The 25,798-nt window shown below is 51.9% G+C and overlaps 1 protein-coding gene across 7 annotated transcripts in view; it reads left to right on the top strand.

Annotated features, from left to right (window-relative positions):
• Window positions 1-25,798, top strand: part of RNF144A (ring finger protein 144A) — a 124,915-nt gene that overhangs the window by 26,240 nt on the left and 72,877 nt on the right. For 2 of the 7 annotated variants that reach the window (XM_047845158.1, XM_047845159.1), the window contains exon 2: window positions 761-956. The exons of the other annotated variants lie outside the window; for them this stretch is intronic. The gene's annotated coding sequence lies outside the window, so the exon portion shown is untranslated. The remainder of the gene's footprint in view (window positions 1-760; window positions 957-25,798) is intronic. 7 annotated transcript variants of the gene reach the window in all.

Genomic DNA, 25,798 nt, shown 5'->3' on the forward strand with positions numbered 1-25,798 from the left:
GGTAGTTTTCACTGTACAAGCCTTACATATCTTTTGATAAATTTATTTGTAACTATTTTATTCTTTTTGATGCTCTTCTAAAATGTGTCTCTTCTTTAAGGGCGCACTTTTAAAAGCCATTCCACCAGTTTCAGCCTTTTGATTGGAGTGTTTAGACCATCTTACATAATTACCAGTAAGGTAGAATTTATGCCTGCCATTTTGCTCTTTATTTCCTATGGGTCTTACATCCTTTGTATTCTTTTATTCCTCTAGTGTGCTTTCTTTTATGCTGAATAGTTTCTTGAGTACCGTTTTAATTCAGTTGTTTATTTTTTTACATATTTTAAAATCATTTTCTTAGCGGTTGCCTTAGGGATTACGGTCAACATAGTCGTGTCTTATTTGTAAGCTTTTCAGTGGACCTGAACCTTTGCCTATAGGAATCCGATTAGGAGAAGTCCAATGGCTGTGAACGGAAAAGGAGGGGACAGAAGAGAGAATCGGGGACGATTCGTTATCTGAGAGTTACTTGTGTTGGTGGATTTATCTGTTAACTCCTTGGTGGAATTATTTATACCACAGACCTCTCCAGTGAACCAGGATACTTACCAAATGTTGGATCTGATACAGTTTCTAGTAATCATATCAATAGCCTTCCCTCCGGGCTTGGGGATTTGAGAGGCTGGTGCTGGGGAGGCTGGAAGTCAGCGTGGTGTCCTTTCTGCCTCCTCCTTGCAGCCTGCTCTCTGAGCTCCTGTGCTGTCCCCACGTTTCCCAGGTGCCGAGCACCCTGCTGAGTGTGGACCGCTCCAGGTCCCCACGTATGGAGGGACCCCAGGGCCCGAGACCTTCTCCCACGTTTCCGTGAGGGTGGCCGGTCACGAAGGGAGGGACCAGCTGAGCGCACGTGAGCGTAGCAGGACACCAGGATTTGGCCAGAAGACGTTCCTTTCCTCCCCCAGGACTTCTTGGAGGTAATTTTGAATTTGGAAAAAATGAAAACCTTCATTTATGTCTTCTTAGCGGAACCTCAGCCACCAGAAAGACTATAGCCCTGCCTGGGTGGATTTCTCCATACCTCTTAAGCTGCACCATGGAAACAATTGCCTAGTACAATTGTTAATTTTGAGGATGGTTCTCAACATATTATGTTAAGCTATTATAGTAATTAGTGCTTTATGAAGATTTACACATGGGGGGCGCCTGGGTGGCTCAGTCGGTTAAGCGCCCGACTTCAGCCAGGTCACGATCTCACGGTCCGTGAGTTCGAGCCCCGCGTCGGGCTCTGGGCTGATGGCTCAGAGCCTGGAGCCTGTTTCCGATGCTGTGTCTCCCTCACTCTCTGCCCCCTCCCCCGTTCATGCTCTGTCTTTCTCTGTCCCAAAAATAAATAAACGTTGAAAAAAAAAAATTAAAAAAAAAAAAAAAAGATTTACACATGGGCCCTCATTTACTGCTTGTAAGAACCCGTGGGGTCCATATTGCTTGTCTCGCTTCGTAGACGAGGAAACCGGTTCAGAAGATGTATCGAAGGTCTCACCAATTGATTAACTCATCGAGAACCAAGGGTTGTGCCTGGTGCTGTCCTCACTCAGGACACACAGTGAACTCAACAGACACAAGCCCCTGCTTTCAGGGAGCTCCTAGTTGAGTGGGGGTGCGAGTGGAGGATGGGGGTGGGGACGGGAACAGACAGACCACAGACAGCCACCAGTGTGAAGAAGGAAATTGTATGTTTCATTACAAGGCGCAAATGTTGTGGAGAGAAGAAAAAGTAGACCAAGTTGTGGAGGGTGGAGGAGGTTGCAGTTTGAAAGGGGGTTGGTCAGGAAGGGCTCATTAGAAAGTTGACACCTGAACGCGGATTTAAGGAGTTGTGCTAACTAACCACTTAGTGTCTGGGACAAGAGCATTGCAGTTAGAAGAACAAGTGGGTGCAGAGACCCACTGGCGTGCTGGAGAGTCACCAAGGAGGCAGGGTGGCTGGAGGAAAACCAGCAGTTACAAGTGAGTTTGGGGGGTGGTCGGGAGGTTGAACAGGAAGCTGATCATGTCTAGCATCGCAGACTGTTGGGGAATTCTAGGTTTTATGATGGGCAATCAGTGCAGGGTGTTAAGCAGGGGACGGACAGGACCTACATTTCTGGCCTCTGTGTCCATATGGGAGGTAGGGGTGGAAGATGTGGGTAGACCAGGTGACCATTGAGAGGCCAACAGAGAAATCCATTAGAGTCGTTCAGACAAGAGATAATGGTGGCTTTGCTCTATGGTAGCAGTGGAAGGAACGAAAAGTGGTCACATTCTGGATACAGTTTGAAGACAGGGTCCTTAAGATGTCCTGGCGGAATGGGTGTGGGGTGTGAGAGGAAGGGGCAAGTCTGTAAGTGTGTCGAGGGTTTTAGCTGGTCACTAGACGGAGCTGTCACCCATGGAAACAGGGACGTCCGCAGGTAGAGGAAGTTGGGTCACGAAAAGAGTAGAAGTTCGGTTCTGAGCGTGTGGAGAGGTTGTAAGACAGATGCTGAGTGGACAGGTCCGTACAGATCCGATGGTGGAGGCCGGTGATCCGGCTGGGGTGTAGTGGGAGTCTTGGACCTGTGGTTGGTTGGTATTTAGGGGAGTAAGATCGGATGAGATCCCAGCGAGAGGAGAGTTTTGAGGACTGGGCCCTGGGACATTCCAGCTGTCGGACGAACAAGCAGAGAGGAAGAGACGGCAGAGGAGACCAAGGGGGGACAACCAGAGACCAGGGGGAGACCAAGAGCGTGGCATCCTGGAAGCCACATGGAATCATCTCAGAAGCAGGGGTTCTGAGCTGATGGCGCAGGTGAGGGGAGGGCTGAGAAGTCTCTGGGGTCGGCTCTGTGCTGGTCACTCACTGGTGGCTCTGGGAGCAACACGGAGGTCTGGTGGCTCTGGGCCCAAAAGCGCCATTGGAGTGGCTGCGGAGAGAAGGCCCGAGGGGAGGACCGGGAGACGGATGTTGACAGCTGTTCTGGGCCGCTTGGCTGCAGAGGGAGCGGAATAGGGGGTGGTGTCCGGCGGGGTAAATAAGGCCAAGAGAGTCAACTTTCAGTTGGAAGCGTTGGCTCTTGTGCCGTGGGCGGCGGTTCAGTAGAGACTGAAAAACTGGGAATGTTGGAAGGACCTTGCTGACCTCATTTCTTGAGCAGGTGGGAGGCGCATCTTGTACTACGGCGCTTGCTGGAGGAGGAGTGCAGATAGTTAGGGGTGGGGGAGGGGCCGAGGACAAGTTCGGGGTGGGGGGAGCGGGGGAGGGGCTGAGGACACACGTGCGGGTGCGGGTGCCCGTGAGGTGGCCCTCGGGGAGGAGGCCCTGCGGTTTTCTTCTGGTTGCTTCTATCGTGTTCCTGAAATGGGAAACCCGGTGGCCAGCCGAGAGAGTGCCCCGGGCGGAGGGGGGATTGCGAGTTGGGGGAGACCGGGCGAGGAGTGAAAAGCCACCTAGAAAGAGTGGTCACGTGGTAGCAGGAGGAAGCGCGCACCTGACTCGAGACCCTCCCCCTCCCCCATCAGTGTGCTTGTGTGTTTCTTTAGACAGCTGGCTGGGGCGTTGAAGGCGCCCCGGGGGCCAGGAGCTGAATTCTGGTTTGGCCCAGCCCAGGGGGCAAAGTGAGAGGGGTGGCCTGAGTTGTGACAGTGTGTGCGGGAGGGGGAGGGAGGGGGCCGGGGCCAGACGCTGGGCAGGGGAGGCCTAGAGGAGGGCCAGCACTGTCCCCTTCGGGAGCTGGTGGGGGTGGTTGAGAGACCGCTTGAGAGAGTGGTGGGGTGGGGCTGGGCAGGGCACTGGGGACCATGGGGCCCCTGCAGGTACCTAAAGTCCCTCGTTCTGGCCAGGCTCCTGGTTACCCGCCCTGGCCTCTCACTGTCTGACCAGAGAGCCTGCCTGAGGCATCCTGCTGGACCCCCAACCACAAACCAGCGCTGCCCACACCACCCCAGGGCGGTCTTGGGAATGTGTTGCCAGGAGCACAGGGCTCTGCTGGGCCGGAGGGGGGTCTGGGGCCCTCGTCACCGCGGCAAGGAGGAAATGCGGACGTTGACATTTGCCATCGTTGGTCTCCTTCACGTGCCTTGGAGGCTGTGTGCTTGCTGGCCTTTTCTTTTTTTTAACCTCAACTTTAACATTCTGGGGTTCTTACATCTTTCCTGGCCCAGAGGTCTGGAGAGTGTCAGGTGTAAGGGAGACAGGAGGGCTCCCCCGAGAAAATGCACTGTAAGGCCTGGAGGCGCGGGGCCTTTTTCCCTGCCCACACCCACCTCCCAGGACGTTCCAGCAAATTCCAGGAGCTGTGAACTGGCTTCATAGTCACAAAAGATTTCATGTGGAAGAGGCCAAAATACCAGAAAATGACATTCCAGCACGAGCAAAAAAAAGATCTTTTAAAATGTTTAGGATTTATAAAGAGAAACAGTCTTCATGGACCATAAACCACCCCCAGTTCACACTTCTGTGACTGCAGACGCTAAATCTGAAAGCTAATTCTGTTTTGGTGTTTGGTTTTTTTTCTTCAAGTGGAGAATGTCATTGGCGAGAAAAGATGTCTCGGGCTGAGAAAAACTCCGACTCGGCCTTGGCCGAGCGCTGGCTGCAGCTGTGAGGCTCCGCTCAGTCACCTCTGCTCTTGGCTAGTGAAGCTTTAAGGCAAAGGTCGTTTAAAACGCTAACTAGAATCGAAAATATCAATACCCTGCTTTGCTTCGCTTGGGTTTCAGAGTGGCTGAGGTGGTTAGGCGAGCGATATTTTTAGAAAGGGAAACAGTTAAAGATGCTGTTCTGAGATGCTGTGGCTGAAGGCTCTGTTAGAATAAATCATCACAACCACATTTTCCACATTCATCGTAGTGGCAGTTGCTTTGTATTTATTTTTTGTTCCTTTTTTTGTTTGTTTGGGAGCTTTGGGTCACTTTTCGTGTGTGCTCGCTGCCGTGTGGGCCTCTGCAAGGCCTTGGGCGCGTCCTCTGTAAGCACCGTGAACTTGCCCGTGCCGGTTCTGGTGGCAGTGGGCTCTAGGGGTCGGAAGAGAGAGAACGTGGCCCTGGGACAGCAGGTTTCTCTGGACGGGTCATCGGCAGACATCCTGTGAGCATCCCTTCCGAGCAGGGCCAGGTGCGGGGGCCGGGAGGGGAGGAAGGGGGGAGATTCTGCTTGTGTGTTTTTCTGTGACTAATGTCAACAGTGTCCTGAGCTCAGGACAGAGCAAAGCCCAGGCGAAGAAGAGGGGTTGCCGAGGACAGGAAGGTCCCCTGGCCACTGAGACTCCATGAGCTGTCCTGCCACGGGAGAGGACAGGAGCAGAGATGAGAGGAAGAGGTGCCAGGAGCCACGTGTGCTGGGCCCTGAATATTTGGAGGTAGAATCTATCCTGTGGTTGATGGAGAACCATAAAAATGAAAGGTAGTGGTAAGATTTATTTATGTATTTATTTTAAAGTTTATTTATTTATTTTTGAGAGTGGGGGAGGGGCAGAGAGAGAGAGAGAGAGAGAGAGAGAGAGAGAGAGAATGCCAAGCAGATTCCATGCTGTCCGTGCAGAGCCCGACCAGGGGCTTGATCTCATGAACTGTGAGATCATGGAGATCATGACCTGAGCTGAAATCAAGAGTCAGACACCTCACTGACTGAGCCACCCAGGCGCCCTGGTAGTGATGGGATTTAAAAAAAAAAAAAAATGCTTTGGACAGATTCACTGGGGGATGTTGTGCTTCCAATATGAAGGCAAGATTGGAAGCAGCCAAGAGTCAAAAAGAAACATTTGATCATGTGACCTAACAAAATTAAGGGACTTCCCCCACCCCCACCCCTGGTTTTAAAAATACAGTACTTTTTTTTGGTCATTCCTAAAAGCCTAACAACAGAGCTCACAGACTCCTGCATACACAGTTACCAAAGAAACATCATGCCTTCTGCTGTCCTTAGAGTTGCGTAAATGACTTAACGATCTTAGCTACATTTAACACTGCTTGATTAAATATCAATGAGGAAACCATTAGTATAGGGTCATTATAATTTATTACAAAAGGGATAACACAATTCAGTTGCCTTAATCTCATTTTCATTCTGACTGTACTGATTTTAATAATTGATTTTATGAGTGTGTCCCATAATTTATTTCTAGTGTTGTATAAAGTGTCTGTCTATCGACACATTTACTTGAATTGAATAATAAGGTGAAACGTTCTCTGATAGGGAGGAAGTCTGATGGGCTGATTGGTTTGGCAGTGAAAATGGTCTTTGTCTCTTCAGTTATTGGAACACACTAAATACACAGATAATATGGACAAACATACAATGAAGCCCTGTTATAATAAAACAGTGCACTAACATATTTTGTATGAAAGGTACATTAAAATTTATATTTTTTCTTTTAAAAAAATTTTTTTTTAATGTTTATTTATTTTGGAGACAGAGAGAGAGAATGAGTGGGGGAGGAGTAGAGAGAGAGGGAGACACAGAATCTGAAGTAGGCTCCAGGCTCTGAGTTGTCAGCACAGAGCCCGATGCCAGGCTCGAACTCACGGCCTCAGATCGTGACCTGAGCCGAAGTTGGACGCTCAACCGACTGAGCCACCCAGGCACCCCATAAAATTTATATTTTTTCAATTCTTCCTGAATGTGTTGGTTTAAACGAGGTGCCTCTAAGAGAAAGTAACGAGTACAGTTAAGTTATTTCTGTAGCTTTAGTGTACTGTTTTGACGTACTTCCCGGAAATTGGACCTTGAATGATAGATGTCTCGATAGTTCATTCTTGTGCAGAGCAGGTGTCTTTTTGTTTTTTTGTTTTTTGTTTTTTTGAGGAAATTCACCGATTAGATTGTTGGTGGATCACTAACGCTAGTTTTTTTTTTTTTTATGATTATGTGATTTTTGGCATACATGTGGAAGAAGTAAAAAAAAGCGAGTTCCATTTTTAGACATACCATCTGTTCTCGGATATGTCCGTATATGCAAAATTGATCTTGAACTGGTGCTTTGTGGGTGTCCGAAGATCTCCCGAGTCCCGTTGGTCACTGTGCCCAGCCATGAGAGGGGCCATCTGTATTGAAATCTGATGAATTATTTGCACAGGTTAGGACTGTCACTGTTAAGACCGTGAATGGACAGGGTTGGTGAACGACAGAAGGGGTACCAGTGGGCTTTGGGCATCTGTCCCTGGAAGTGAGGCCATGCAAGGTGACCACGCAGTACTGTGTGATTTTGTTCTGGATCCTCCTTGTCCATTTTGAGTTCAACGTTGGCGTAAGCTGGAGTGAACACCAAAGAACGTAACCTTATCACCCTGCCCCAGCAAGAAAATCACATGCAATATGAGGTTTTGAAAAATCGGAAGAAAGAGCATTCTGTGATTTCTCCATTGTATGCATAAGAGAGTGAATGTGAGGATTAAGAAGAAACAGGATGTTTTGTGTATAAATTGCTTCAAGATGGGGAAAAATCATATTTCATAATCTTTGAAGGGGGTGCTAGCCTGGAGAAAGCATTTCACAATACTTTTTTTTTTTAAAGGAATCAAAAAGTTTCCAGTAAAATAGAGAATAAATCAAAAGTGCATGGTCTGAGGAAGATTCTTGCTCTGCTATAAGACAGGACAGAAGGATATGCTCTATACCAAGGATCACAGATGTTAAGAGCTGGCACTGGAGTTGAATCTTCTGTAGCCTAGAGCTGGGTCTCTGGCCGTGGACATGGAGGTGAGGGGAGGGTGTAGATGTTACTCGGATTTCCATTCAGAGACCTGGCCACCAGCTCTGCTAAACCATCCATGTTCTATTTAAATGGATTGATAGTGAGCCAACAATGGGTTTTCTGAATCCATCGAGGATCTTATCTCTGATTTTGAGTTTTTTATTTTTTAATGTTTATTTATGTGCTTATTTATTTATTTTGAGAGGGAGAGCGAGAGCGAGAGCATGAGCAGGGGAGGGGGCAGAGAGAGAGAGAGAGAGAGAGAGAGAGAGAGAGACACTCACAGAATCCAAAGCAGACTCCAGGCTCTGAGCTGTCAGCACAGAATCCGACACGGGGCTCGAACCCACAAACTGCGAGATCATGACCTGAGCTGAAGTCAGACGCTCAACCGACTGAGCCACCCAGGTGCCCGAGTTTGGGCTTTTAATACAGTGTTGTGTTGAAGTAATGGAAGATGTCCTTTCCCTGTTCCTGATTTTTATAAGGAATATTCTGATTTAATTAAGAATGATATTGCTGTCGCTTTTTCTTTTTCATGTTCCTTATTAGGTTAAGGAAGTTCCCTTATGTTTCTGTTTTGCAGAGTTGTGTTTTATGTTTTTAATCATAAATGCACGTTGAGTTTTATCAAAGGCTGTTCTGCATCTATTAAGATGGCCATATGGCTTCCTCTGTTTCCCTCCTACTCTGTTATGTTACATGAATTATTCCAACGGCAAACTCTTTTGTACTCCTACGATAAATCTAGCTTGTTCAACTTTATGGTTTTTCCCCCCTAAATACGGTTCTGATACACATCTGGATTCTGTTTGGTCTTAACTTTGTGTAATTTTTTTTTTCTTTACTCATAAGTGAGTTTGCCTGTATTTTTCCTTCCTTTAACTGCTTATGTATGATTTAGAAAGAGGTTTCTTTTTTTTTTTTTTCCTTTTGTCCCTATTCCTTGCAGGATTTTGTATGTGATTTGATTGAGTTATCTGCTCTTGAAACTTTGGTAGTACTCAGCTGCAAACAAGAGCCTAGTCCTTTTCTTGTTGGAGGATTTCTATCGCTTCAGTTTTTTTCAAGGCTTATAAAATTATTTGAACTCTTTCTTTTTGAGCCAATTTTCTTAAATTATATTTTTCTAGGAGTACAGTAAAACCTTGGATTGAGAGTAACGTGTTCTGTGATTTTTCTGCAAGACAAGCAATACTTTTAATAACTTTTAATTTGATAAATAAACCAACGAGGTCTTACAATACGAGTAGTGCATGATGCCGAACACCATGCGATCACAACTGAGCCGAGGGTTCCCGCAGTTAATTCCCTTTGATATGCGAGTGCTGCGGATTACAAGCATGTTTCCAGAACAAATTATGCTCGCAAACCAAGGTTTTAGTGTGTATTTACATCCCCTATATTTCAAGTTAAAATTAGCATAACATTATTCATTTAATTTTAAGTCTCTGCTGGCTGTGTTTCATCACAAATATAGTTTGTTGGGGCTATGTCGTTTTTTTTCCTTGACCGACTTGCCAAAGAGTGTATGTTTTATTACTATTTTCAAAGAAAAATACTGTTGACTTTGTTGCCTCTCTTTATTTTAACTTTACTTTGTGTTTTATTTATTTTTGTTTTTACCTATAACTGGTCTTTCTTTCTAGGCTGTGTTTATTCTGTAGTTCTTACCTAACTTCTTAAACTACAGACAGTTCTATAATTTTTAGACTGTTTTTCTTTCTTTTTTTAAATTTTTTTTATTTTAGAGAGAGCACATGAGCGGAGGAGAGGGGGAGAGACAGAGAGAGAGAGATGGAGAGAGGGAGAGGGAGAGGGAGAGGGAGAGGGAGAGGGAGAGACAGAGAGAGAATATCTTAAGCAGGCTCCATGCTGAAGGTAGAACCTTACATGCTGCCTCTTGGTCCCACGACCCTAGGATCATGACCCGAGTGGAAATCAAGAGTCAGATGCTCAACTGACTGAACTATCCAGATGCCCCTAGACTTCTTTTTTAATAGAAGCATTTACGATGATGAATTTCCCTCTCAATACTGCTTTAATGGTGTCTCCTAGGTTTTCTTAAAAAATACTCTTATTGTTGTTTAGTCCTACATTTTTTTAAAGTTCTGTACTTTGTTCTAAACCCATGAGTTACTGATAAGTCTTTTACAGTTTTCAGACGTGGGGACTCTTTTCCTTATCGATGTCTGTCTTGACTGCCTCAATGTCAGAATACCTGGTCCGTGTGATACCATTATTTGAAATTTGTGGAGTCATTTTTTATGACTGTGTGTGATGTCAGGTTTTGTCAATGTTCTATGTAGTTTTGAGAAGTTTGTGAATTCTCAGTTTCTTGGTGATGAGATTGACGTTTATTAAATTTAGGTTAATAGTGCTTTTTACACCTTCCATGGTCTTACTAATTTTGTATGTTTATTATATTAAGTAATATGTAATGAGTTTCCCCTCTGATGGTATTTTTGCCATTTTTTCAGTAACCGTGTCAATTTTATTTTTCGTATTTTGAAGCTATTTGGTGTATACAAATTTACAATCACTGTAGCCTCGTAATGAATTGGATCTTCTGTTACATAGTTACCTTCTTTTTTCTAGTTCTGCTTTTTGCTTTAAATTCTCATTTTTCCAGTAGTTTTCTTTTCGTTAGCATTTTCCTGGATCACCTTCCTCTGTGATTTGACTTACAGTCTTTCCAGTTCCATGAGGTTTTACGTGTATCTCTCCCATTTTATGATGTGGTTTTATCATTTTTCTTCCTTTTGGCTGTCCAGTGTAATCCATTTACCTCGTAGGATCTTTAATATCTTTGGCTTATTTTCTCCCAAAGTATTTTTATACTATTTCCTTTCTTTCTTTTTTTAAGGGCAGGTTTCTTTGTGTTCTTACTGCATTTTTTTCCCTTTCATAATTTGGCAGTTACACATTCTACTTCCCTTCTCTTAGTGGATACGACTGAAATTTTACCACATGTTATACATACAGCTTAAAGCACATCTCTTAAATCCTCAGTTTTTAAAATACACAACAGCTTGGCCAGTCACACTGTGATTAACTTAGAGGCTTATATGCCAGCCACGCTCTTTGGTGGGGGACTTTATTTTCCAACGTGAAGGACCTTTATAGAATCGAATTCATTATATTGAGAGGCATAGCTGTTTCTCGTTTTTATTTTATAGTAATTGCATCTTTGTTGCTACGAAAGGTATGGCCTCTTGAGTCCTACACCCATGTCAGTACTGGGAGCATCCCAGAGGGTGCTAAACCCTTCCCTGATGGCAAGGTTTCCATGACTTCTGTGTAGATTGTCAGTGAAGTGTGTGCAACAAGTGAGCGGAAAGACATATTGTTAGTCAGTGTGCACCAGACGAATGATCCAGATTTAACCTGTATGTGAATAGAGCGGCTCCTTCTTACGTCATACAAGCATACAGAAAGAACATCCCTGTTAAAATTAGTTACTGTCAACAAGGTAGTGTAGATGTTTTGATTCTATAATCTCATTTGACTTTTGTTTTCTATAGTATATCGACATGGGTAAGGAGACTCGCCCCATTACCCCCCACGAAAGAAGAGGCCAACGGGATGTATTTCTTTAGAAGACACCTCTTTGGCTCGTGTTTTCGTCAGTGACTTGAGATTCTGGGACACGGGGTTTCGTGATCAGGTGTGTTTATTAGGTGTCTGTGGCATTACGCCAGACCCTGTTAGGGCCACATCAGATGTGCCTTTTCTCCTGATGTTTCATTGTCTGGCCACACCTGTGTGTCTGGATGTAGAATCGTAGAACGTTCAGCTCAGAGGTAGTCAGGGAGCTCTGCGGACAGCCGTTTCCAAAATTGTTTTGGGGAGGTGATGGTGCAGTGGCCTCTTTCTTCAAGTAAGTCTCATGGAAGCCCAAGGTCTTAAAAATAGATGGGAATAAAAGTCAGCGCAGGCTCTGACCGGAACAAGCTCGGGGCACCTGTAGCCCGCACCAGCTACGGCCTCCCCGCCTTGGCCCCAGGCAAAGCCAGGGAGCAGCAGAACCCACAAAAAACCCTTTCCATTTAACCCCTACGTTTCAGCAGAAGAGAAACCGGAAGCAGCAAGGGAGTCACGGGTTGGTTGGTAGCTGGACCAGAGTTCAGTTCTTCCTGGCCCCTTCTGGGTTCTCTGCAACCGCCGGCTCGTTTCCACAACCCGGGAGAGTTGCTACCCCACGTGAAGCCGAGTAGGACGTGATTTACACATGTCCACTTTGAGTTGCTTCTTCAAATCCAGATCTCCTGTGGATCCGGCCCTTTGGCCTGGGTGACCCCAGTTTTCCAGCCAAGACTTGCTGTGTCTTCTTAGTCCCAGCCATGGGTCTGCTGCGAGCTTCCTCGGGGGTCTGCCAGACCACAGAGACGCCTGTCCAGTGTCCCGTAACAGGGCCATGGTGACGAAAAGACTCGTCTCTTCTCTGCCTTTTGTTTGCTTCAGGCCCCTGCTAGTCTTCTTACTGCTGGTCACAGAGGGATCGATTCTTTCCAGCAGACAGACCACATGCTATTTCTGTGCTGTAAATTTCCAAAGCTTCTTCCCCGTCCTCCTCTCCAACCGCACGCTGGAACAAGCAGTGTGTTTGCAGCTATAATCAGCACACTTAAATACTAGTTAAATTCGGAGTGAGTACAAAATCCGTACGGCTATAAAAATACCATGTGGCTGGGGGCCCTCTGAGACCTTTGACAACGAGGTGATCCCTCCAGAACTTTTTAAGGCTTATGGGGTGTTCCAAAATAGCCCAGATTACAGGTTAAGGGGGCTCTGATTCACAGAGAGTTGTGTCTGACACCAAGGAGTCTTGGCTGCTGGCTGACAAATTCCTAGTTTCTGTTTTCCTGAGGGAAGACACGCAGTCAGAAACACTTGTTTTCCTGTAAAGTCGCCGAGGATGACACCTTCCATAATCGCCCCGGTGTCCTTGGCGTCTGGAGCACGGTATGTGCCTGGATGGTTGCGGGCAGCCCCTGGCTCCCCGCATTCCCGCTCTCCTTCGTTCGTGTGCCTCTGGTGCTTTCCCTGCCCCCGTGTGCACACCATTTCACCCACCCCTGTGGCCGCCCGGCAGGTGTAGTGTGCAGGCTTGCAGGGCGGGAGCTCAGGAATCCAGTTGGCAGTTGGGTGTGGGGTCTAGGTCGGCTGCATCTCACACACGGATTCTTTCCATTTCACTCTTGCCTCCAGGTGGATCCTCAGAGATGCTCTGTGTTTTTTTAATGTTTATTTATCTTGAGAGAGAGAGAGAATGAGAGAGAGAACATGAGCAGGGAAGGGACAGAGACAGAGGGAGAGAGAGAATCCCAAGCAGGTTCCGTGCTGTCAGTACAGAGCCCCACGTGGGGCTTGAACTCAAGAACCGTGAGATCGTGACCTGAGCCGAAATCAAGAGTCGGCCGCTCAACCGATGGAGCCACCCAGGCGCCCCGAGATGCTCTGTTTTAATCTATAGCATCTGGGGGCGCTGTTCAGCCCCCACACAGCACGTCACTTCTGGAAGGCTCAGTGTTGTGCAGTCCACTCCCTTACTCGTTACGTGATCGGCTTTGACTGAGTCCACACGCTACGGAAAACGTGGAGGCTGTTTCCACGTTATTACTTGTCTGCAGCGAAGTTCTAACTGGGTGTCTCTGCCCCTAAGCTGTGGAGTAATTGCTCTAAAATGACAAACATGATGACTCTGTTCAGAACTCCCATCAGTGGCTCCCAGGGCCTCGGGGGCCAAGCTCAAACTCTTTATCTGAACCTTGCCAGCCGCTCTCATGTGCTCTCCAGGCCCTGGCGACCACCTGGCTGGGTGCTTTTTCACCGGATACTCCCTCCCCTCAGTCAGGGGTCTTCAGGAAGCTTGTGCCGGGGCAGGTCTGGTGCAGAAGCCCCTTCTGTGTCCCCTGTACCTGCTTCTGTCGTAACCTTCATTCTTGGGCCCCGTGGCCACAGATTTCCTCAGCAGTGACTGCGTTGTGCGCTCCGTGCGGAAGGCCTTGCGCGTGCTGGGCTCTCAGAGGACGCCTAGAGGTCAGGATGCATTTTGTTGAGTGTTTGCCCAAAGAATGAGCAGCAGTGATACAGGTTCTCTTTTGTGTCCCCTTGTGTGGAGTGTGTGCAAAGTGTGGCTGTGAGCACAACCGTCCTGGGGGGCAGGAGCTCGGTGCGGTGATTGTCCGGGGGAGGCCGGTCCTGCCGGCTGTCCTCTGCGGCATCGGGGGTCCTGGCTCCACGCGCTGGTGCACAAGGCGCCGTAGGGTCTGTGAGCGGAGCGGTGCCCCTGTGTTGTTTGTCCCCGTGTTCTCCCAGCAGCTCTGTGTGCCTGTGTGCGTGAGCTGGTGCTCATGGGATTAAATAACACTGTGATTTCTCTAAGCGCCGAGACTGACGCTGTGCTTCTGGGCATCATCCGAGACCTAGAGAACTCCCGAGAACCGACTCTGCAAATGCTTCCTCTTAAGTAACAGACATGCCCTTCTTTCGCACACCCCTTCCCCAGTCTTTGAACTAGATTCCACCTTGTAGGTGCTGTGGGCATCTCCCCCCTCTCCCCGCCCCCCCCCCCCCAGTCCAGGTTTCTCTGGTTTTTAGTAGCCTGATACTGGGTTTTCGGCCTCTCTCCTGGAGGCTGCAGCCGAGGCCGCCTGGTCCTCGATGTGCCCCGTTAGGCCATCGCAGGCTCAGGGGGTTAGGATGACAGGTGCGTGTGGACTGCCAACGGCTTCCGTCCCGTCGCGCCTGGAAGTTGGCAGATGGAAACACACAGCTGGCTTGGGAAGGTTGTCCTGCGTGGCCTCCGTGGGGTGCTGGCCTCCTGGTCACCGCCGCCCTTTGCCCCACCTCTTTGCAGCCTCACTGCTCTGACCTGCCGCTCCAGGGGGAAGGCTGGCCGGACGTCCAGAGAGTATAAGGGACGTTTCAAGACAAATCCCAGGTAGTCCGCTAACTGCAGTGACACAGCCCAGACAGACGGACAGAGGTAAATGAGGACAAGCCTTCCTTGCTTTCTCCCCACCCCTTTAGCTCTATACCCAGTGTGGAAGGAAAAAAATAGTTCTGGTAGAGCAGCCTACTAAACAGAAAGTTCGAGACCCAAATGGTTGAGCTACGTGTAGACCACTGGGCGTATACCCCGGGAAGGTGATCTGTGTGACCCACTTGGGAAGCCCCTGGCTGCTGGAGCTCCAGGTCCCCTGGGGAAGTTGTAGAGGTCAGCCGTGACCCGCACCTTCAGCTGACGCAAGGCAGACTCTCTCCTGAGTCAGAGGGGCCAGTTCGGACTCTGATGTGGCTTTTCTGGGCCAAGCCAAAGCCTCATCGTCCACTATTCTGGGAACGTCCCTGTGACCATAATTGACTTCCCAGAGGGTCCCGCCGGCTGCTCCTTCCCGGTTGGGCAGTGGTTCCTGTGAACGTCGGCGGGGCCACGGGGACGTGCGGGGCTCGGCCTGGCCCATGGACGCGGGTGACGGCTACCCTGGTTGGCGTGGCACGTGCCTGGAAATGCAGCATTCGGAGAGATCCGTGCGTCCTGTGTTCCTCGCCGACCTCGTTCCGGCTGGCAGGGTGGGCGGCCTTACCAGACCGAAGGCCTGTTCACGGCCGCGGGGTTGCGGAGTATTTCAGACCCGCGGGGCCCTCCGCGCTCGCGCAGGCCTCATGCTTCCAGAACACTTTTCTTTAGGCAGCAGAACTTTTTTTTTTTTTTTTTTTGGTCTTTTTTCTTCAAATGAAATAGCATGTGCGGCCTGAGCTGGGGTAGAGGACTCAGACCCTGTGCCTGCCCCCCCTTCCGCGTGCAGCTCCCGTGTGCAGCCTGCTGCTGGCTTCGGGGCGCCCAGGCGGTCCTCTCCCTGTCCTCCAGCCACACGCCAGGGGCTGGAGGCGGCACTGGGACGAGCTCTCCTTAGTCTCCGTGGGCGCTGGCTCAGATGTTCTGGGAGCCCCGTGGACTCAAGGCCACCTGCATCCCCATCGTGGGTCCCGGCCTTCCCCTGTGTGCTCAGAAGGGCGAGTTTTGTCCGCATCTATGACAGCGGGGGACAGACAGCCCGTTCACTGACCGCATCTCAGAAGCGCTTGCGGTTAGGATGTGATGTGTTCTGTTAAAAATTGGGGGGCGCTCGTGGTGTTTTTCCCTTGAGAAGAAGTTTAAACGCCCTCCCCCCTTCAGGGTAGGGCTGACTCTGGAATGAGCTGGTGACTGAGACGGCCGTCCCTTGTAAGGTCTTCCTGTGATCAGGGAAGGACAGTGAGGACTCCGTGTTGTCCGAAGGGCTGGGCGCTTTGCACGTGTAACCACAGTGACCTAAGAGGCGGGCATTTCCACCTGGGTTTGGATGTTAGGAAACGGAGACCCAGAGAGGTCAAGGTCGGGCCCACAGAGCAGTTAGGAGCCTGACCCACACGTCACGCCCGGTTTTCCCGGCTCCAAATCCTGCCTGCTTTGCTTCGCACACCTTGGTCCACTCACAGGGCCATGAGGGGGTTGGATGGTCTTTATCCATCGGTGCCCATTCTCCTGTGCCCGGTGCAGCTCAGCGTTATGTACCGAGGCCTCTGCGTGGTGAAAGGCCAGTTCACTCACAACACCCTTTAGGGAGAGGTTGGGAAAAGGACCAGGGTCGTGACCAGGGTCAGGTGTCTAGGGTGCTGCTGGGGCCGGTTGTGGAGACCACGGCCAAGAGCCTGGGCCTGTCTGAAGGCCCTCGGATACCAAGCTGAGAGTTCCACTTTACTCCATGACTACCCCCTAAACGATGCCCTTACGAGCCCGCTGCTGGCTCACGGTCATTACTCAGCAGCACTGGCTGCCGGCATGACCGTTCTTTTTTTTTATTTAAAAAAAAAAATTTTTTTTTAACATTTATTTATCTTTTGAGAGACAGAGACAGAACATGAGCTGGGAAGGGGACAGAGAGAGAGGGGGAGTCACAGATTCCGAAGCAGGCTCCAGGCTCCGAGCTGTCAGCACAGAGCCCGATGCGGGTCTCGAACCCATGAACCACGAGATCATGACCTGAGCCAAAGCTGGCCATCTAACAGACTGAGCCACCCAGGTGCCCCCGGCATCACTGTTCTCTTAGTGCCCTAGGGAGGACATGTGACTGTCCCACTGAAGTGCCCCAGACCTGTCCCGGGCACACACCCCTCCCCGTGGGAGGCCAGGGTCACTGGATGCTGCAAAGGGTGCTGCCGCGGCCAAGACCCAGCTCCCCGTGAGGCTGCTGAACGCGTCGGAAGCATCCCAGCCAGCAGGGAGCTCCAGGGGGCTCAGGGACCCACGTCCCCGGGTCGGGGGAGCCTTGCCACTGTCCAGCCTGCTCTCCTGGGAGACAGCTGGGGTTGCTGGGAGATGGACAGGGTAGAAAGGAAGCAGAGGAATTGAGAGGTGGGGTGCAGAGAGCTTCTGCAAAGTTGTCTCATGGCTGAATAACAACGCAGAGACCCTGGGGTCCTTTGGCTCGCTCACATCCTCGGGGGAGGGGGGTGGGACTGCGGCTGGGGCAGCACGTGGGGTGCCCAGGCCCGTGGGACTCTGCGTGGCTTGTCTGGCATGAAATCGGTCTCTGACCTCAGCACCTGCTTCTCACCCGGGGCCTGCGTGGTTAGCACCGTGTCACTTCCTTGCCGTGACCCTTGGTTTCCTAAGACCCACCTGCTGCCCGGCCCTCACATTCTGGGGTTCTGAGAATCAGGTTTTCTTTAGAAATGTACAGGCCGCCTGTCCTGTCTGGGCGGATGTTCCGTGACGGCGGAGGCCGTCGGAGAACCGCGTGGAAACGCGGGGGGAGGAAAGGAGACTGCCTCGGTGTGGCTCTCGGCTCAAGGCCGCCCTTAGATTTTATTCTCTTCCGTTTCTCCCCCGGGATGGGCTAGGATGGGCCGCGTGGACGTTTGTTCCTTTGGAAGGAAATCTTCACAGCAGAGCCGAGCTCTCTGAAGTTTCCGGAGCAAGAACCAGCCTGGAATCTGGCTTAGGTTCTTAGTTTTGAAAATTCAGCCGAGCAAAAGTTTGCTTCTGATGCTGGGAAGGGAGCCTCTGCTTTTGTTCTGTCAGAGCGGCGGCGTGCGATGAGTCTCCCAGGGTCCCCGGTTGCTACTTCAGCAGGGCGACGAGAGTGGCCGGCGTGTATTGCGGAAGGTGTTCTCCAACCCACGCAGCCGAAGAAACTTGATCCAGTCTGGAAGGTGCAGAGAGCAGTCATGACTCAGACGAGTTGGGGTGCAGAGGTGGGCTGATGGAAGCTACAGGAGCCTACAGCTTGTTCTCTGCACGATGGGTGTGGAAATGCCCGGAATGTCTGCGCACACACGGGGTCCCGGCACCCACGTTCACAGGGGGTCTGTGTACTTCCTTCAACTGAAGGAAAAACTGGTCCGCATTTTATTTTGAACTTGGCAGTGAAGGAATCGTGTAAGGTCATTGGCCAGTGTCATGCCAATTTGAGGGGTGTGTGCGTGCGCATGTGGTATTGGGGAGAGCTTAAAAAAACTGCTTTGGTGTTTGAGATAAACCTGGTGTCATTGATGTCTTTCTTGGTTTGTGGATTTAGCCTTTGTTTTCTTTATGCATTTTGTGTTATTTCTCTCTTTTTTTTCAGCGTTTGTTTATTTTTGAGAGAGAGAGAGAGACAGAGTTCGAGCGGGGGAGGGCAAAGAGAGATGGAGACACAGAATCTGAAGCTGGCTCCAGGCTCTGAGCTGTCAGCACAGAGCCCGACGCGGGGTGCCCCCTCACATGGTGTTTCTAAAGAGAAAAATATAGGGCCACCTGGGTGGCTCAGTTGGTTAAGCGTCTGACTTTGGCTCAGGTCATGATCTCACGATTTGTGAGTTCGAGCCCCACATCAGGGCTCATACACAGAAGATCTTCGGCTCGTGTCTGGACAACCCCATGCTCTTCCTATGGTTTGCACCATCACGAGGTGGATGCTGAACGCTTGGCGGGGGGCGGTCTTTGGACCACGGTAGGGTTGGCCGTGGAAGAGAGACCACGTGAGCATAATGGTAAATGGAAAAGATGGCTGAATGAGGAGGCCTTCCTGAGAAGGGGCCGTCCTGAGCGCTAAAGCAGAGGACTGGAGAAGACTTAGCTGTACGTGGCCTGGAATGAGGCTACGAGTCCCAGAGAAGCATTTGACTCGCGAAATCCAGTTTCTGTGAGATGCGTGAGGACATTTCTGTCTGAACTTTGCCTTCCACAAAGACGCACAGAGGTCTGGAGAGCAGGGGTCGAGGTCACACGGAGAGATCTCAGATGATGGGAGCATTCAGCACTTCAGAATGCGAGCCTGACTTCCATTCACCCTCTCTGGCCAAGCAAGGAGTCTTTGGGTTGAAACATGCCCGTGCATTTTAGAGATGAAGGAACTTCCACTGGGTTTTGGCTGGGGCGTCGGAGTTAGTGGGCGGCACCCCCTGGTCAGATCCCCTCCCTGCGCTGGCGTTGTCCTGCTTCGTTGCTCGGCCTTGGGGCCGTGTCCCTCTCCAGGCTCCCAGACCTTCCTTGTCACGTGTTCAACTGCTCCTTGGCGTTGCATTTTCCTACGTGAAACCACTTCGTCTCGCTCCATCCCCTTCTCAGAGTTAATGTGTGTAATTGAATGTGTGGATCCATGTGGATGCCGTCTCCCTGGCCGCCTCCATCCAAAATGACAGAATGGAAGAACATTATGGGAGAAGAGGGTCCCATAAACCAAGGAGGTTGACTTCCTTCCCTCCCTTTGTCCTTCTCTCTCTTTTTCTGTGTTTCTTCCTTCTTTCCTTCCCTGTGTCCTTCCTCTGAATTGAAGAGTCAAACCCTTCTAGCTGGTTAATGACACATCTAGAGGTAAAACTCAGGGCTTCTGGGTCGAATGTCCTTTATATGCAGTCGCTGGGTGAGGATTTGGGGGTTTTTAGGACGAATTGCATGTGGCTCCTGCCCCCAAGCAGCCCCAGACGAGGGGAAGGTGCAGGGCCCGCGGCCTGCACGTGGTTGGCAGGTGCAGGTGTGCATTTGAGGACCGTCCCTTTGGGAGCTGGAGTCTCATATTCCTCACCCGCTGACTGGCCTGTGTCACCAGCGTGTGGGCAGAGCTGTTGGAGATCTCATGAAGAGGCCTAGACCAGAGGAACACCACTGCTAGAGGATCACCGACCACAAGAGGAGCACCACCGCCAGAGGAGCACCACCCACAAGAGGAGCACCACCCACAAGAGGAGTACCACTGCCAGAGGAGCACCGACCACAAGAGGAGCACCAACCACAAGAGGAGCATCACTGCCAGAGGAGAACTAACCACAAGAGGAGCATCACCGCCGGAGGAGCACCAGCCACAAGAGGAGGACCAGCCACAAGAGGAGGACCAACCACAAGAGGAGCATCACCGCCAGAGGAGCACCAACCACAAGAGGAGCATCAACCACAAGAGGATCACCAACCACAAGAGGAGCACCACCGCCAGAGGAGCATCACCGCCAGAGGAGCACCACCGCCAGAGGAGCAGAGATGTAAAGGACAGTGCATCCCCCCTCCCTCGCCCGGATTCTCCTCCTGTGGGAGCCCCCGTCTGCGGTTCGAGCCCCAGGAGGCAGCGAGGAGAGTCGGTGCAGAGGTTGGCTCGCTGCGTCTGAAGGAGCCCTCCCAGGGCTTGTGCAGGACGCCCCGAGTGGAGTGGCGTCTGGACCAGTGTCGTCGCGCAGCTCAACTGGCTGCGTGCTGGGAGGATGGATTGTCACCAGGAACGCCACATGCTCTGCAGACACTGGTCCCTGAGGTGGCCGGGAGGGAAACGGGATGTGTCCTTGGGTGCTGTCCGGGGGTGTGTTGGGGACAGTGGCAGGAGGCAGGTTTTCCCATCCCGTGAGGAGGCTGCGATGTCCGATGGTGTCTGCAGAGCCGTGCCCACTGGGGCCGGTGGAAAGTGCCGGATCAGTGGGCTGGCGGCCCCGGGCCCCTTCCGCAGGGAGGGCCTTTTCTCTCAATTACCCGGATATGGGAAGCTCTGTATATTTAGGGCCTTTAAGGAGTTTTGGGGACCAGTGCCTTACGCGGGGCGGGTGCCCTGTTACACTGTGGACACGGATGTGAGCGTTTTATGTGGAGAGCAGGTGCATGTGAATGTGACTTCACCAGAGACCCAGAGTGGACAGCCATTGGTTTCCCCTTCTGGAAAATGGCACAGGGTAGTGTCTTTAGGACTCCACAGAGGAAGCCGTGCCCCTGTCCTTCCAGGTAAACGGCAAAATGGGCACAGCATTTTGTCTGTAATTAAGTTGTGTCACATTAAAAAGGGAATCTGTTTTAAGAACCAGTGTGTTCACTGTGGTTTCATTTATTGTTTCCTGTTTTTAAACAGGGTGTGCATTGTGGTTTTGCGAGAGTTAAACGTTTAGTGTTATTTAAGAAAAGAAAAGGGAGGGAGGGAGGGAGGGAGGAAGGGAAGAAGGAAGAAGGAAGGAAGGAAAAGAAAAAGAAAGAGGAAAGAAAGAAAGAAAGGGAAACACCCCCAAACACCCCAATCACACATCCAGCGCGAGAGGAGGCATTTGGTCAGCAGACATTTGTGTGGCCCATCCTGTGAGGCACCAGCTTTGCCTTCATTCTTAGGCCCTGTATTTAGTGAGAAAAAGAGGCGATCTGGTCGGCCACGTGAGTGCATCTAATCGTGGCACATCGGCCAGGGCGGCTTGGGAATTTTTTAACGTTGGGGTTACTCTCCGCGTGGGGGATGTTGTCCTCACCCGGGAGCCAGGCTGCCGAACCCACAACAGCCCGGCACGAAGACCGAGGGGCAGTGTCCCGTCGGCGGGCCGGCCCCGGCCTTCCCAGCACCTGAAAGGCTGGGCTTTGAGGTTTGTTTTGGGAGAAGGACAAATTGCCACTGTCAGAACCCCCGCTCACCAGAAATATCCCAAACGGCCTATTATAAAGAGAACATTTGAAGCTGGGTCCCTTTTCCATGACCCCCCCGCCCCGCATTCTGCAGTCTAGTAAATACCGCCGGGAGGCTGTGCTTTGGAGGCGGTTGTGCGGGGTCCAGAGACCCTCTCTGTCGCTGGACAGAGGAGTAGAGGAGTAACCAGGGCAGGGGTTGTGTGTGTGGGACACGGAGGAGCGGCGGTCGGATCTGCACTTGCCGGGATCCTTGGGCCGCTGGTACCCGGACGGGCACACGGCCTGGACGCCGCCACCTGGAGGCCCTCTGTGCTTGCACATGCATGTTTCTACCCTGCACAGACACCTTTCCCCACGTTAACCCTCGCGTTCTTGCCCGATTTCTGCGAACGGTGTCGCAACACTGCCGTCCCCGCGTCCACATGCATGCCGCCGGTCACCACCCCCACCGTGGGACTCTCCGGGGTCCATTCTTTGCGCCTTCCTTCCTCGTGGTCACCCCAGGGCCGGAGGCTCTTAGCAGGTCTCTCACGGAGCGGAATACATTCTCACCCATGTCTGTGCCTGTGCGTTGTTCTTGCCCCAACAGGAATCTGCCTTTTCCGACAAATTACCGCCCATCAGGCTCCGCACATGTTACGGGAGACACGTATTTCCCCATCCACAGAAGAACCCAGCTCCTTGTCACCTTCCGCAGAAAAGCTTCCTGGAACGACAGGGCTTGGGGCAGGACGGGAGACCCGCCCCCCGGCGTGGCCCGGCTGTGGGCACCTGCGTCTCCTGCCCGAGGACTTGATGCGAGGAGCCCCCCCTCGGCCTGCCCCTGTGGAGGCTGCAGGTGTAGAGATGAGCACCCCAGCCCCTCCTGGAGCCCTCCCTGCCCTCGGGCGTAGAGGTAGGGACAAGACCCTCTCCACCTCCAGGATGCCGAGACGGTGAGCAGGGTGTGACAGGAGCCCCCACCGTCCCCAGGGGGATCAGTTCCCGGTAACCACGCTGGCAGTTGCTTGAGGACAGGTCCTTACCGGCTGCCTGGCCCAGCCACCCCCCCCACACCCCTGCAGCCACAGCCCCGTTGCCGCATCGCTTCCCAGATAAATGACCGGCGTCAGTCTCTGTCTCAGGGTCCCTGCTGCGGGGGGAGTGGGTCAAGTCTTCCACGCGCTTCGGTTTTCCCGGGTGTGATGCGAAGAGCTTGCTGGGAGAACCAGACCCGTTGAAGAACGCGAACGGACTTTTAAACTCAAAGCACTAATCTGTTTGCTTCTGGCATCTGTGTTTCGGTGGGCCTCTGATTAGCATCTCAGGGAGCCCTGATGTTTTCCAGAAATGCGTCACTGCATGCAGGGAGTTGTTGACGTCTGGGGAGTAGGGGAAAGGGTTTCCTCTCGAAGGGATTCTTTTTTTTTTTTTTTAAGTTTATGCATTTTAGAGAGAGAGAGCGAGCACGAGCAGGGGAGGGGCAGAGAGAGAAGGAGAGAGAGAGAAAGAGAGAGAGAGAGAGAATCTCCAACAGGCTTCCCACATCAGCACAGAGCCTGATGTGGGGCTGGATCCCGGGAATCGTGAGACCGTGACCTGAGCCGCAATCAAGAGTCGGATGCTCAACTAGCTGAGCCACCCAGAGGACGAGGGTGGGGATGTCCGCTGCGGGTGGTGCTCAGGAAAGACAGCAGGGCGGCATCCAGCCCCCCCCCCCCCCCGCCCCAGCCCTGCGCGTGTCCCTTCATCAAGTGTCTTCTCTCGCGGCCACTCTGGACACAGGTTCTAGAACCGTCTGGCTTTCCTTATTTGCATCAGAAAATACAGAATGAGAATATCCTCCAGGATGACTCACGAGTTAAAATATGTTGGCAGAGTTCGTTTGTATTTTATTTTGGTTGAAGGAGGAGGGCGGTGAACATTTAGGGCACAGAAGGAAGCCAGGTCAGAATCGATGCCAGAACAAACTTCTGGTCGGCAGTCTCCAGCTTACCCGACTGCTATGCACATCCTGAGCCGGGGCGAGCCAGTCATTTATTCTGGGCGCGTGGAACACTAGTCCAGTAATCGCGCCCCTTGGCACAGGCAGTGCCGAGGCCCCGCGTCCCCACCACCCCCCCCCGGCAGGACTCGGGGTGGGAGAGCCCCCCCTGCGCTGCAGGGCCAGCCCGCAGTCCTCGCAGGGGGCGCATACACTTGGCAAGTGGCTCGTTTCATGCAGACAGACGAAATGGCAGCCAGAAGTACCTGTCGGTTTGTCGTTTACAGAGTGGTGGGGCCGCAACGTCTAGGGAAAAGTCGAGCACTGTCCCTCAGGACAGAGCATTCAGTTTGGGACCTGTGGGGCCGTTGCCAGTGGCTCGGAGAGTCACGTGACCCTCCTCCAACATCGGGACGGGTGGTGACCGTCACTGTGTCCCCTGAGCACCACGCCATTCCCTGGCAGGGCGTGTGAGTTTGGCGGATGGTGGCCCACTCCTGGTGGTCGGATGGGGTCTCGGGGCAGGGACACCGTGGCTGTGGCATCGTATGACTCCTGGTTCGGGGCTGTGACCGTGGTGACGGCCCGTCGTCCGTGATGGGGCGGGGGACGTTATGACCGAGCTGGGGCACCGTCGGCGGAGTGCCACAGCTGCTCAGGTGTGTGGTCCTCACGACAGCTCTCTGAGGTGAGCGCCACCGTGGGCTGAGCTGTGTGCCCTCAGAGTCACGTCCCCGGGACGTCAGCACGTGCTGCTACTGGAGACGGGGCCTTTGCAGAGGGAATCAGGTGGCAACGGGGTCGTCGGGGCGGGCCGTAACCCACCATTTCACACGTGCTCATGACAAGGAGACATTTGGAGACGGACACATAAGAAGGGCAGACACAGGAGGAAGATAGCCCCCTGCAAGCCCGGGCAGATGGGAAGCCTGGAACAGACTGTCCCTCAGAGCCTCAGGAGGACCCAGCCCCGCGGCACCTGATCGCAGGGCTCAGCCTCCGGAACAGCCGGACGGTAAATTGTTCCAGCCACTCAGCCTGCGATCCTTTGTTACCGCAGCCCTGGCAAACTAATCCAGGTGTCATCCTCGTTTTGTGGAAACCGAGGCACGAGTGGCTCAGTCACCTGCCCAAGTTTCCCTGGAGAGTGGGGGCCGCAGGCCCGTGAGGCCCCAGGCCGTCGGGTTCCAGGGCCTCATGTACAGGGTCCTTCCTCCTGTACGAGGTCATCGACCCAGTTTCCTGTGGCAACTCCTCAGGTGGCCCAGTGCCTCCTGTCCTTCCTCCCCCTGTGCCCTCAGCCCTGTTCAAAGTGTTGAGCTAAAGGGCCTCCAAAGCATGGCCTGCACAAAACTTAGTGCACGAAAACGTGTCTTAAAACAAATAAACCAACCTCGAGGACATGAATTTTGTACACTGACATCACGCCTGGCCCTACTTTGTTTTCCTAAACATTTCTTTCCTCGTTCTCACGTTCTCTTACCCGTTTTTCGTATTACGAAGTAGAGCACGCACCTTGTAGGATATCCGGCAAGTGGAGAAAGTCAGAACTACCGATCACCATTTTGTTTTACTTTATCGTTGGTGACGGCTGGTTTCCCACCGCCCCTTTCTGTGGTCCTTGTGGCAGAAACTCCGGCTGGCTTGAGCTTGGCCCCGGCCCGGAAGTCACTCGGGGCCTCGGGGAGGGCCGTGGGGAGTGGTGTTCTCTCAGTTCCCTCCATTTCCAAGAGTCTGTGACGCTCCGCCTGCAGGTGTCTCGTTTCCTGAGTCAGCCCGATCTCTTTGGCACCGAGAGATCTGCAGGGGGTGAGGTTGGCCGTGGTGGGAGGGGGCCCCACCCGTTGGCCTGTCTGGTGTATAGGATGACCCTCATCCTGTTCAGCGTAGGTGCCAGAGAGATCACGAATGTTGCGGAATAAAATACGGAATAAACATAAAATTGCGATGTGATGGTTAAGGCTGAGAAATGAACTGGGTTCTTAGGTGACGTCTGGCTAAGAACCAGATGGAGTTTCGGGATAACTCAGCGTTTTCCTTGAGCCTTCACTCTGGCAGACTTCCTGCCCTCTGCCCATCACTCCAGCCACGCGGAACGGCTTGCTAGGAACGGGCCATCCCTTCTTCTTCAGGCTAAGCCCTGGGATCTCCGTGTGGTGGGCCGGCAACTCCAATGATCTGGGAATCAGGAGTCCCGTCTTCTGGCTTGGTTGCGCCCCTCAGCCTTGCGACGTTGGACTCTATAGAATG

Source organism: Prionailurus viverrinus, unplaced genomic scaffold, assembly GCF_022837055.1.
Source record: "Prionailurus viverrinus isolate Anna unplaced genomic scaffold, UM_Priviv_1.0 scaffold_33, whole genome shotgun sequence".
Lineage (NCBI taxonomy): Eukaryota > Metazoa > Chordata > Mammalia > Carnivora > Felidae > Prionailurus > Prionailurus viverrinus.